The sequence below is a fragment of the Lithobates pipiens genome, unplaced genomic scaffold (assembly GCF_037356315.1).
Source record: "Lithobates pipiens isolate NorthernLeopardFrog02 unplaced genomic scaffold, aLitPip1_a1.2 Scaffold_22, whole genome shotgun sequence".
Taxonomy (NCBI): Eukaryota; Metazoa; Chordata; class Amphibia; order Anura; family Ranidae; genus Lithobates; species Lithobates pipiens.
Genome location: NW_027507784.1, coordinates 166,926,601 through 166,940,888, shown reverse-complemented (window position 1 = coordinate 166,940,888; position 14,288 = coordinate 166,926,601).

Here is a 14,288-nt window from a genome sequence, read left to right as displayed (position 1 = left end):
ACATTTGTATCAAGGGTCTGCCAGGACTTGGTAAAAACTCTCAAGATAGAATGGAAGTTTCACATTCCCTACCACCCTCAAAGCTCAGGGATAAGGGAAAGAATGAACAGAACAATTAAAAAAAGACAAAATAAGAAAGGCCACAGGAGGAATCTTTGCCAACTGGAAGAAGGTCCTCTCAGCAGTCCTGGCAGAAATAAGAATGACCCCTTCCAAGACAACAGGGTATTCACCTTTTGAAGTCTTGATGGGTCTAACTTTCCCCACCCCATGGGCCAGAGCACCTTGAATGATGGAAAAGGTAGATTTAGACTTAATACAGGAAGAATATGTAAGGAAATTGGTTGAAACATTGGATACAGTTGAGAGAAATGTTGCTCGCACCTCTCCTTTTTCTTCACAGGAAGCTACTCACCTCTTTAAGGTGGGAGACACCGTGGTGGTCCAATAGCTGAACAGAAGTAAGAAGCAAGAGTATCCCTATGGACCTCCTACCGCAGTGACCAGAACAGCCATCCCAGTGGAAAATTGCCAGTCCTGGATCCATGCCAACAGAGTGAAAAAGGTTGCCCAAAGCCCCAAGAGCTGGAAGGAGATCTTGGATACAGGAGACCCTCAAGCCGAAGTCCAAGCAGACGATGGAGGAGTTCCTGGGAAAGCAGGTCCGGCCAGAGAAGATGACCTCGCTTATTTCACCACAGACTTCTGGCAAGGCATTTTGCCTCCTGATCCTGATCTCTCTGACAGTGTTCCTACCCACCTGAAGATTTGGGTGCAATTAAAAGTATCTTTTGGAACACACACACAAACACACAAGAGAACATTACAGTGACACAAGTTAGCATCAAGAGAGAGACTGGAGATAGTTTTACTGATAAGATGCTTTTGCTAAAATTTAAGTATGCTTATGCTCGGGAAAAAATCAGGGTATGAAGAATGTAGGATATGTAACAAATTACATCCTAGCACTGCCTGAATTTCCCTTTTGTCTGTACCTTTAAATATTTCCTCCTTTCTCAAGGAGACTCCTCCTCCGGTATTCCTGACTAACATATCCACTCTGTACATAAACAACTTTGTTACCTTTCCAATAGCAGGTAGAAGTCATTCCCCTGATTGGTGTTTTAATTTAGGGAATGAGACACAGACTAACCCTTCTTTCTGCAGCAGGTCAATATTTAACATCAAGATGTGGGAATGCCTGCTCACTGTTTCAAGTATCTGACCCAGGGCTAAACTGTACTTTGCATAACTTTTCTTCTTTCCCTAAAAATGTAGGTGAAATATTGCACCAATAATTGCGACACAGGACAAGTACACTCATGAGATTGTCGCTAAGAGACCTTTTGCACTAGGACAAAGTATTTATGTATGTTGTGGGAAAGTGTGTTATTCCTGGGTGCCCCTTCATATTAAGGGATGGTGTTACCTTGCATACTTGGTACCTGTCATGGGAGTAGTAGGGGATGATAAAAGGGGACATCCCTTAGAAGTCAGCTCCAGCAGGAAGCTAGGGACATTGCTAAAACATGGAGCCCATTTGCCAATGCAGGATTTGGGCTTGGAGGTATATTTTCATGGTTAAAAGACATTGTCCTTGTTATTGTTATGATATTTATCCTTGCTCTGATTCTTTACCTCTGCTTTAAGTGTTGCACTTGCATAGTTGCACGCCTTCAATCTCCCGATAAGGTTCTATCCTACATGACATACATGAAGAGTCATCAGGCAATCAATGCCACAATCCCAAAGAAGTATTAAGACACAACATAGAATGTAGAGATCATCTTATATGATCTAAGAGGGGATTGAAGGGATATTTAGCTTAACCGCTTTCATTCTTTAAGAAATTTGGTTTCCATTTTGTGTCTCTCTCTAACATCCACCTCACAAAATGTATGCTCAAGTTTTGCTAGTCTAGTTTCGTTTCCCATGTTACTGTTATCTTATTTAGTTGTTTCGTTTCTTGGAAAGCACATGATTTTGAGGAATTGCTAGTTTCACTTTTATTGTAGGCTGTACTTGGATAATCTGTGTGACACGTTCAAAGGGTGGTACTTTCTGAAAGCCCCCTTTAAATATTCACACCAAAGAATAAAGATTAGATTTGCTCTGAGAGACTTTGTTGTTTTATGTCATTGTCTCAATGGGCTAATCTCCCAGGCCTGTGTGGGGATTGAACGTCACACTTTGACAGACATGAAGGGGTTAAGAAATCACCTTTAGACAATCTACATTTCCTTCACTGACCACACTCACTTTCCTCTAAAAAGAAACAATACACCATTCATTAAGCCACCCCATGTAACCTCTCTTTCTAGCATCCATTTTGCTACATTAGTTGACCAACCTTGCACTTGGTCTGATGTCAATGTTTGCTCCTGACTAGTGGACTCCACCATGCTGCACTCAGTTTTTTGTTTTTTTTTACTGTGAAAAATACATAGAAAGGGGAAGGTGATGGCATTTTCCAGAGGGCAAACACTTGACAAGTGCAAACATTGAAAAAGTCCTGCAGTTGCCCCTCATCCCTCTTGTTTCCTATGGGATATGGGTTATATGATTACCATCCTAGCAGGCATGACACTGTGTGACTGGGAGCCTCGGGGCCTCTCCTTTATCCATGTCTACACTGGTAAGGCTGCATTAATGGGCAACGATGAGTCAGGCAGCAACCAGAATGTGTTCTTTACCCCTTAAGTTCTGCCCTAAGCCCATGGCCTTTGGCTCACCTATAAACACCCCTGTTGGTGGCTCAATGATTGTGTTTGAATTTGGCACTTACAATTTTGGGGGGAAGGTGGCCTTGTTGCCTCCCCTGTTGGGACACAAGCGACGGTAGCCTCCCTTTGTCCCATGTGGTGGCTTGGCTGGAGCCACCACAATGGAGGTGCCTCCCTGTTGAAAGAAGAAAAAAACTAAGTTCCAAAAAAGGAATGTCCAAAACATGACCAAATAAGAATGTTTATATATGCTTTATATTTACCTTCATATTTGGAATCCCAAGTCATTCAACGATTTTTAAAAATCTTATATAGAATTCTCTAGAGCTACATGGAGAAACTTATACAGACAGCTGATTTACAAATATAGTTTAGATCCAAATATTGCTTACTTTTTTATGATCTGTTGTATGTACTCATCTGGTCTTGTTCACAGTGTGAGGTCAAACCATCGTTTTCAGATTTGGTCCTTTGATTTTTCCACCGAAAATTCACACTGCAAAACAGCGATGAACTTTTCCAAAATGAGGCCCTTTCAGCTGTTGAGCCTTTTGTAATTCCGTAGCTTGCAGTCGCAATCGTGCTTCTCTAGGATGCGCACCATCTCACCCTTGCTCATGGGGGGTTGCTTTGTGCCTCTTATGAGCTTCACCATCGTGGGGCTGACTGGAATCCACCATGTTGTCCCTCTCGAATGTTCCGCTGACTGTGTCGCATGCAGAAGATAGATGGTCACGCCCCAGCGTCATGATGCACTGAGAGCGGAGTTTGACCCATGTGCAGTGTGTATAAAGCCAAGACGTACGGTCAATGGAATGCCCGTAGGAATGATCTTAGAGTGGAAGATGAACGATCGCCAACTCAAGCATGCATAAAACGAAGGTACAATTGGAAACTGGGGCATGGTGGATAGTGGCCTATACTGCTTAGATTGAGGCCTATATTGGGACCAGCTTATAGGTTAAGCCAGACATGATGGTTTGTCTTGTGTTCTGTCTTGCAGGCATCATATCATTTATCATGACATTTAAATTTACTTCCCCTGAATTTCTACCCCAATTCATTGACCTGTCCAAGGAGCTGCCCTGTCTCTGGAAGGTCAAGAGTAGAGCCTACACCAATAAAATATTGAGGAAGGCAGCTTCAGAGAAAATGGTCCAGTTGATCAAACCAGTGTACCTCAGGGCAGGCATCAACTATGTAAAGCAAAAAATGTCTAACCTGAGGACTACATTAAAAGGGAGCTGAACAAGGTCCTGGAATTTGAGAGGTCAGGAGCAGTAGTGGACCTATATATCCCCCAGGATGTGGTATTTGACAGAACAGATAGAACCCAGGCCATAGCTGTCTGTGCTCCTTTCGACATCTGCTGAGGCCACAGCTCCTGAGGTCCGCAAAGGTCCTGATGCACAGGATGAAGATGTGGAGAAGCCTAGGTATAGCATTTTTGAACACATTTGTATCCAAAAATACAGTGATGATAACTAGACGTTATTGGTAAAATATTTCTGCCTTAACAAAGTGGTTTCCATATCAATAGACAGTAGTGACCAAAAATTATTTGAACTAGAATGAAAAATGCTGGGGTCAAAATGATAGTCTTTTCTATTTCTCCACATTTGCAACAGTGAAAAGATTCTAATTATGTCCCATTTTCATACACAGGAAAGTGTCAGTCTGGAGAAGCCGGCAGCCAGACAGAGTCCCAGATCCCTCCCCTATGCCCTCCTGCTGTGAAAAGGGCCAGGAAGAGCAGGAATCTGGAGTAGGCCACAGCTTCCTTCCTCAGCCAGGCCACTACTGCGCTCCGTACAGACCCAGATGAGGCTGAGGCATTTGGGGGTGTGACTGCTAATAAATTAAGGCAGATGGTCGGTGAGCAAACAAGCAGGTGTGAGGAACTCATCCTGCAGCTCCTTAACAAGGGGGGCGAGGGGTCAAATTTATGAAAGCACCCCCATTTCGAATTTTGTGGCGCCACCATCACAGCCACCCCACGCGCCGCAGCAGCATGGCGGTCAGTGGCAATTCCAGCCATAAGACCGCCATCAAGGCAGCTGGACTGGGGATTTTAACCCCTTCCCCACGTTTTTTTTTTTTTTCTTATAATGATTTTGTTACATTTTCTATTTTTGTATGCATAGAATGCACTTTTTGGTTAAGTTCTTTGTATTTGGATGGCAGATAGCATCTCTAATTTAATTTGTTTTATTTTTTGTTCTGCACAATAAAAACATTGTGTAGAATAATACTTACTTCAAATGACAGTTTGGGAGTAGGCAGTTACATTTTAAAAAAACAATGTAAAATTAACAAGGGACACCAACATAGTTGTATCTTTTGAGCTTAAAAATTCAGGGATAATGGTAACTTGCCCAAAAAAACAAACAAGCATTATAATAATAATCTTGATATCACTAGAAAACAAAAGCCTTTAAAAATATGTTTGCCATAACTCCATCAGTATCACCAGTAAGGATGAGCTCAGGCGTGTTCGCATGGTCCATGTGCAGAGCCAGGAAGTCGGCGCTGCGCTAATCACAGACAGAGACATTACTCCGATGCGCAGCTGCAGAGATTGGGCGATGTCTCGCTGCCTGTCCGACTCTGCACGTGGACCATGCAAACACGCCTGGGCTCATCCCTAATCACCAGTAAAGCAGCTTCATTATTATCCCACTAAAAAAAGAAGAGAATGTGGGCTGCATTTTGACATTTCATAATTTGTCACGTCACAAATGTTAATTCTCTATTGCAAATGCTAGCTTACAAGATCAACCACTTCCAGGTCGTTCCTTGCTTCCGATCGTGTGTGTTTGTACTTTCGGCTTTAGAGTGACGGACTTGTGTACTGACCATATGAAAAACAGACCATAGTCCGTTAAAAATTTACTAGCCTGTCATCCAACATTGGCTGAAAGTGAAATAACGGTAAGATTTAGGACAGCAGTCTGTCAACAGACCATCCCCTGCCAACAATCGCATCGTGTGTACGAGGCTTAAGACTGGGATGCCATTAAAGTTCATGTGCAGGTAAAGGCAGGTGTCCCAATACTTTCCATAATCTAGTGAATCATGATACACAAAACAAACATCCATTTCTAAACAAATGTGTAAGATTGTGGAAAAGTTCAAATTGGAAGGGGTGGATGAAGAGAGAAAAAAGGGGGGCTAAGGGAAATAGGTAGGGTGGAAACCTGGTACCTCAAATTTGTTATCTTGGTAAAGAGAAGTATTCCTGCACCAGTTCAAAGATTGCCAACTAACGTATTGCTGCACACACTGAGGGAAATATCTGAACCCACAGAGAAACAAGGATAAAAAAAAGTAGCGGTGCGCTGTACACAAAAATATAACTAACAGACAGGGAGCAGACAATAATCCGTAGCAGTGGCCTCACTGATACTAGGCAAACGTATCAGGGGACGTAACCAGATAAATATGTATTAATAAAACTTAAAAATGATTTCAGAAATTGGCATAACATAACATAATGTGCTTTAAAGTGCTTGATTGAAAAAAGCCAAACACGTAGACTAGATAAAGCAGATAAATGAAATTGATAATAAATCAGAGCAAATAAAATAAAAATACAGCAGTGAGGTAAGGGGACACCCATATAAATACCACAAAGGACCACACGGGATACCCACCAGCAGCACTTTATACTGAATCCTGTTTACAAGCACTGGCACTTTATGATTTGGATAGAATTGCTACACTGTGCACTTCAGAATTTATGGACACTTGAATTTTTATTTTATTTTCTTTGCTCTGATTTATTATCAATTTCATTTATCTGCTTTATCTAGCCTTTTCACGATAGATAAGCACCACAGTATATATATATTTTCTCAGCACATAGGTGCATTATCACTTATTGTCACTATTTTACTCTGATTTTATTTACTCTCTATCATGGCTATCGATACATATATTCCTGAGCCAGTTTGGCTTTTTTCAATCAAGCACTTTAATGCACATTGTTATGTTATGCTAATTTCTGAAATCATTTTAAAGTTTTATTAATACATATTTATCTGATTACGTCACCTGATACGTTTGCCTAGTATCAGTGAGGCCACTGTTATGGATTATTGTCTGTTTCCTGTCTGTTAATATTTTTGTGTACAGCGCACCACTATTTTTTTTTTTTCTTGATTTTTAACCACTTAAGCCCCAGACCATTTTTTGCGATTCAGCACTGCGTCGCTTTAACTGACAATTGCGCGATCGTCCAAAGTGACTCCCATACAAAATTCACATCTTTTCTTTTGGTGGTATTTGATCACCCTTGTGGTTTTTATTTTTTGCGCTATAAACAAAAAAAAAAAAAAAGCAACAATTTTGAAAAAAACGCATTATTTTTTACATTTTGATATATTCCCCAAAAATATATAAAAAAACATTTTTTGTTCCTAAGTCTAGGCCGATACGTATTTTTCTACATATTTTTGGTATAAAAAAAACAAAAAAACGCAATAAGCGTTTATTGATTGGTTTGCGCAAAAGTTATAGCGTTTACAAAATAGGTGATCGTTTTATGGCATTTTTATTAATAATTTTTTTTTACTAGTAATGGTGGCAATCAGCGATTTTTATTGTGACATTATGACGGACACATCGGACATTTTTGACACATTTTTGGGACCATTGTCATTTATACAGCAATCAGTGCTATACAAATGCACTGATTCCTGTGTAAATTACACTGGCAGTGAAGGGGTTAACCACTAGGGGGCAGTGTAGGGGTTAAGTATGTCCTGGGGAGTGATTCTAACTGTGGGGGGGGGGCGTGGCTGCGTGTGAAACGTCACTGATCTCTGCTCCCGATTACAGGGAGCAGAGATCAGCGACACTGTTACTAGGCAGTGTTACTCTTCCTCTCCGTGAAGCGATCACAGGTATCCCCGCGGACATCGAGTTTGCGGGACCCACGACCCGACTTATGGAGGTCCTGGCCGGCGCACACACGATGGCACGGCGGTAAATTTAAAGGGACGTACAGGTACGCCCATTTGCCCAGCTTTGCCATTCTGCCAAAGTACATTGACGAACCAATTTGCCATGCCATCCTGGTCAGAAACCGGTTAAGGTCCTCAAAATTTTTAATTTTGGCAAACCAATTTGCCATGTAAGGTGGAGTAGTTTGGCATCCAAAAGGAAAATTAGTAGAAAGCGTTTATATTTTTTCAATATAAAAGATTTATCTCTCCCTTCCACCCTTCATATAGCTTTATGTCTGACACCTATGTAAAATGCCCATGTATCCTACTTCTGGGTGTATTTTTATATATATATATATAGTTGTGCTCATAATTTTACATACTGTGGCTGAATGTATGATTTCTTGGCCATTTTCATATATCTCTTCTGTCTGTTATTCTCAGAGTGGATTATAGATTTTGCTCCCTAACCATATAGCTGGTTATTTATATTTACCACTGCATATAGATATTTAAGCGATCCCGCGAGCCACCATGCCTATACGTTGGCTCCTGTAAGCGGGATAGCAGATGCGCGTGTGCCCGCTGCACTGGGTGCCGATGCTCGTGGCCGGCGGTCATGATGACTGCCAGCCACGAGCAATCGCAGGCACGAGAGGCAGAACAGGGACGTGCAGGGCTGAACTGGGACAAAAATTTGGCCCTAGACTTCATCCAGACCGGCCCACTTTAATTTTGCAAACGCACAAAAACAGTATATAAACTGTTGGAGGACACAGGGTGACACAGTGGGGGGGGGGGTGGAGGACACAGGGTGACACAGTGGGGGGGGTTGGAGGACACAGAGGGACAGCGTGGGGGGTGGAGGACACAGTAGGGTGTGTAGGAAACAGTGGGACACTGGGAGGCGGAAGACACGGGGACACCGTGGGGGATGGAGGACACAGTGGGACACAATTAGGGTTGGAGGACACAGTGGGGGGTGGAGGACACAGTGGGACACAATTAGGGTTGGAAGACACAGGTGGACACCGTGCAGGACACAGTGGGGGACAGCGTGGGGGGGGGGGGGTGGAGGACACATGCATGCTCTTCTTGTCCGTCCCAGATGATGACGAGCCGTGCAGCCATTACTTTGACAGGTTGTCACTCAAACCGGCCCACTGAGCCATCGGCCCACCGGGAAACTCCCGGTAGTCCCGATGGCCAGTACATGCCTGGGGACTTGTGTGTGTAAACACACAAATCCCTGTTCCGTTCTTTTTTCGGAGAGAGAGATTGTGAGTTCCTAATAGCAAGGAATCACAATCTGTCATTTCTTCTAGGTCATTCCTCTCCCCCTACAGTTAGAAACACACTCAGGGAACACAGTTCACCCCTAGTGTTAACCCCTTCCCTGCCTGATATTTTTACAATTAGTGCATTTTTATAGCACTAATCGCTGTATTAATGCCAATGATTCCAAAAATTTGACATAAGTGTCTGCCATAATGTCACAGCCCTGATAAAAATCACAGATCCCCATCATTACTGTTAAAAAAAATAATAATAATAAAAATGCTATAAATCTATCCCCTATTTTGTAGACACTATAACTTTTGCACAAACCAATATATGCTCGTGATTTTTCTTTTACCAAAAATATGTAGAAGAATACATATCGGCCTAAACTGAGGGGAAAAAAATGCTTTAAAAAAAAAAATGGGAATATTTATTACAGCAAAAATTACAAAATATTGTGTTTTTTCAAAATTTACGCTTTTTATGTTTATAGCGAAAAAAATAAAAACCACAGAGATGGTCTAATACCATCAATTTTGATTGGGTGCAGTGTCGCACACCCGCGCAATTGTCAGTTAAAGCGACGCAGTGCCGAATCGCAAAAAAATGGCCTGGTCATTCAGCAGCCAAATCTTACGGGGATGAAGTGCTTAGGAATATATATTTTTTTAAAACTTTACATATTAACTAAATCATATGCCAGGGTCCTTTTTAAGGCAGGGCAAAAGGGGCAGCTGCCCTGTCATTCTTGTGGGGCCCAAAGCAGCTGCCTCATACTTGCCAACTATCCTGGTTTAAATTCCTTCGTTCCTTGAGGTTTTAGTCCCGTACTGTGTCCTGATATCTCAGTGTGAAGTGCTGCTACTAACACTGCCCAGCTCTGCCCTAATGTTGTGTACAGATGACTCGCCTGCAGACCCTGTGTTTACATGTAAATCACCGGCATTCATATGTAAATAGAGGCGGCCAACGGCATATATATGTATATCATGGCCCCGTGAGGTCATATCCACAGTAATCTCTAGAAACCAATCAACAAGCAGAAATCATGTGCTGTAATCTCTAGCAACCAGTCAGTGAGCGGTAATGATACACTGTAACCTCTAGCAACCAATTGCAATAGCTGCCTGATCTGATTCAGTAAACGGATTTTGAGTCTAGCTGCTATTTATTGTATGTCTCAGAGCAGGTGGAGAGTGAAACTGCATGGGGGGGGGGGGGGGGGGCAAGAAATGTTTTCCAGAGGGTCCAATCAAAATTAAAGACGGCCCTGTCATACGCCACACTTTTGTAGGGTTATCATCCGATTAATCAAAACAATAATCGGCCAACTAATCGATTATGAAAATAATCATTAGTTGCAGCCCTAGAACACATCCAGGGAACACAGTTATTGCCCCCTAGTGTTAACCCCTTCCCTGCCAATATCATTTATACATTGATCAGTGCATTTTTGCAGCATTGATCAATGTAGTAATGTCACTGGTCCCCATAAAGTGTCACTTAGGGTCAGATTTGTCTGCCGCAATGTCGCAGTTCTGCTAAAAATTGCAGATCGCAACCATAGTAGTAAAATAGTAAAAACATAAAAAAAATAAAAGTCTGCAGAGGCTATTGAGCTTTTTCTTTTTCTGCTTCTAGAAGCAAATAGTGTTAGCCAATGTGTCCATGCACACGATTTTAGTCTAGAGGCATTTAAAAAAAACTGTAATGCCGCGCACACACAATCGGAATTTCGGCCAGCAAAAGACCGATGAGAGCTTTTCATCTGAAAATGCAACCGTGTGTATGCTCCATCAGAATTTAGCTGGCCGAATTCCCGCCAGCAAAAATTTGAGTGCATGTTCTCAATTTTTCCGATGGAATCTCCGATTGTGTGTATGCAATTCTGATGCGCAAAAACTCACGCATGCTCAGATTCAACTACGAGATGGAAGCTATTGGCTACTGGCTATTGAACTTCCTTTTTCTAGTCACGTCGTATGTGTTGTACGTCACCACGTTCTTGGACGGTCGGAACTTGGTGGGACCGCGTGAATGCAAAACAGCTTGAGTGAAATCCCGTCGGAATTCCGTCAGGAAAACCATCAGAGCTTTTTTCCGACCAAAATTCCGATTGTGTGTATGCGGCATAACAGCTGCTACAAGCTCCTAAATTCTGCTAACCACCAGTTTCCAGCGCTTTGATTTTCTTAGCAGGCGGCCTTAACAACCAGAGAATAGCTGGTCGTTAAGGAGCAGGCCAGAAAGCCGGCCACCGCGTCCTTAACAATGGATGACTCAGCTTTCAGGGGGATTCCCCACTGACAGCTGAATGTAAACAAAAGAATTGCCGGCAATTAAAACAGCGTGGGGTCCTCCCCAATCCATACCTGGCTCCCACTGAATGACAGCTCTGCCCACCCCAAAGTAAACAAAGGAGGGCCACCGACATCGACCCAGCATGCCCCAGGGGACAATTTTTTATCTTAATTTTTTAAATAAAGGACTTGTCAAAAACTGGCTCCTGTCTTTATTTACACTACTCTGGTTCAGGGGGGTGGGGGTGCTCACTCACCCCCCCCCTTTTCTGGTCTGCCCGGCTGCATGCTCAGATAAGAGTCTGGTATGGCTTTTAGGGGGATCCCACGCTGTTTTTTGGCATGGGATTCCCCTTAAAATTCATACCAGACCCAAAAGGCCTGGTATGGATTTGGGGGGGACCCCCACGCAGTTTGTTTAGAACTTTTTTTTATGCTGACATTTTTTTGTTTACATTCAGCTGTCAGCGGGCAATCCCACTGACAGTTGATGAGTCATCGGCTGTTAAGGTCGTGGTGGCTGCCAGCTCTTTAACAACCCTCTAGTCACTGCTAAACGCCGGAACAAAAACGCAAATTAAGAGTGTTTTTGTTCTGGCATTTTTATGCCATTTTTTTTTTTCCTAGTGTGCATTGAGCCTAAGCCCTTGTACACACGGTTGGACATTCCGATGGACAATGTCCGATAGGACCGTGTTGTCGGATAATCCGACTGTGTGCGGGCTCCATCGGACTGTTTGCGTAGGAGTATCCGACGGACCAAGTTTTCCAACAACATGCTTCGATCGGACATAGTCCGATCATGTGTAGCCTAGTCCGACGGACAAGGTGCCACGCATGCTCACAATCAAATTCGGACACGGAAGCGCTCGTTCAGGTAAAACTACCGCTCGTAATCGATATAGCACATTCGTCACGCTGCAATGTTATAAATTATTTCATGCAGCGCATTCTCTTGTTCTTTACAATGCTGCAAGAATGAATTTGTTTTGATGCTCATAGTCACACACACTTCTCCTGAACGTATTTCTTTATTCTTTTTACTAATTTCAGCAATTCAATATTTTAAATCGTCACATCTACCCAATATTTTTATTTTGTTTTGTTTTTTTAATTTTGACAGTTTGCTCATCTTTGCATTTTTGTTGGTGTGTTTTGTGTGTCAACTTACCACAACACCATTATTATCTTTTTAATTTTCTTTTTCTTTTTTAATCTACAGGAGGTTGTTTGGTGTTGGTGCCCCTTGTTATTCATTTCACTTTGTATTTTTGAAATGTACCTACCTACTCACAAATAAACTGTCCTTTTTGAAGTAAAACGCATACGCAAGTACAGTGGTGTGAAAAAGTGTTTGCCCCCTTCCTCATTTCCTGTTCCTTTGCATGTTTGTCACACTTAAGTGTTTCGAAACATCAAACCAATTTAAACAATAGTCAAGAACAACACAAGTAAACACAAAATGCAATTTGTAAATGAAGGTGTTTATTATTAAAGGTGAAAAAAAATCCAAACCATCATGGCCCTGCGTGAAAAAGTGATTGCCCCCCTTGTTAAAACATACTATAACTGTGGTTGTCCACACCCGGGTTCTATTTCTCAAGCCACACCCAGGCCTGATTATTGCCACACCTGTTCACAATCAAGGCATCACTTAAATAGGAGCTGCTTGACACAGTAAGGTCCACCAGAAGATCCTTAAAAGCTACACATCATGCTGAGACCCAAAGAAATTCAGGAACAATTGAGAAAGAAAGTAATTGAGATCTATCAGTCTGGAAAGGGTTATAAAGCCATTTCCAAAGCTTTGGGAATCCAGCGAACCACAGTGAGAGCCATTATCCACAAATGGCGAAGACATGGAACAGTGGTGAACCTTCCCAGGAGTGGCCGGCCGCCCAAAATTACCCCAAGAGTGCAGCGAAGACTCATCCAAGAGGTCACAAAAGACCCCACAACAACGTCCAAGGAACTGCAGGCCTCACTTGCCTCAGTTAAGGTCAGCGTTCATGCCTCCACCATCAGGAAAAGACTGGGCAAAAATGGCCTGCATGGCAGAGTTCCAAGGAGAAAACCACTGCTGAGCAAAAAGAACATCAAAGCTCGTCTCAATTTCTCCACAACACATCTTGATGATCCCCAAGACTTTTGGGACAACATTCTGTGGACCGATGAGACAAAAGTGGAACTCTTTGGAAGGTGTGTGTCCAAGTATATCTGGCGTAGAAGGAACACTGCATTTCATAAAAAGAACATTATACCAACAGTAAAATATGGTGGTGGTAGTGTGATGGTCTGGTGCTGTTTTGCTGCTTCAGGACCTGGAAGACTTGCCGTGATAAAAGGAACTATGAATTCTGCTGTCTACCAAGAGATCCTGAAGGAGAATGTCCGACCATCTGTTCGTGTACTCAAGCTGAAACGAACTTGGGTTCTACAGCAGGACAATGATCCTAAACACACCAGCAAGTCCACCACCAAATGGCTGAAGAAAAACAAAATGAAGACTTTGGAGTGGCCTAGCCAAAGTCCTGACCTGAATCCTATTGAGATGTTGTGGTATGACCTTAAAAAGGCAGTTCATGCTCGAAAACCCTCTAATGTAACTGAATTAGGACAATTCTGCAAAGATGAGTGGGCCAAAATTCCTCCAGGACGCTGTAAAAGCCTCATTGCACGTTATCGCAAACGCTTGGTTGCAGTTGTTGCTGCTAAGGGTGGCCCAACCAGTTATTAGGTTTAGGAGGCAATCACTTTTTCACACAGGGCCATGATGGTTTGGATTTTTTTTCACCTTTAATAATAAACACCTTCATTTACAAATTGCATTTTGTGTTTACTTGTGTTGTCCTTGACTATTGTTTAAATTGGTTTGATGTTCCGAAACACTTAAGTGTGACAAACATGCAAAGAAACACCACTGTATTTCTTCAACCAAAAAAAACCTTTATTTAGGTGTCAGTAACAAATAAAGAGGGAGGCAGCACTGGAGAAACTGGGGAGATTAGTGAAGCCTTTGGCCCCCAGGGCACACATCA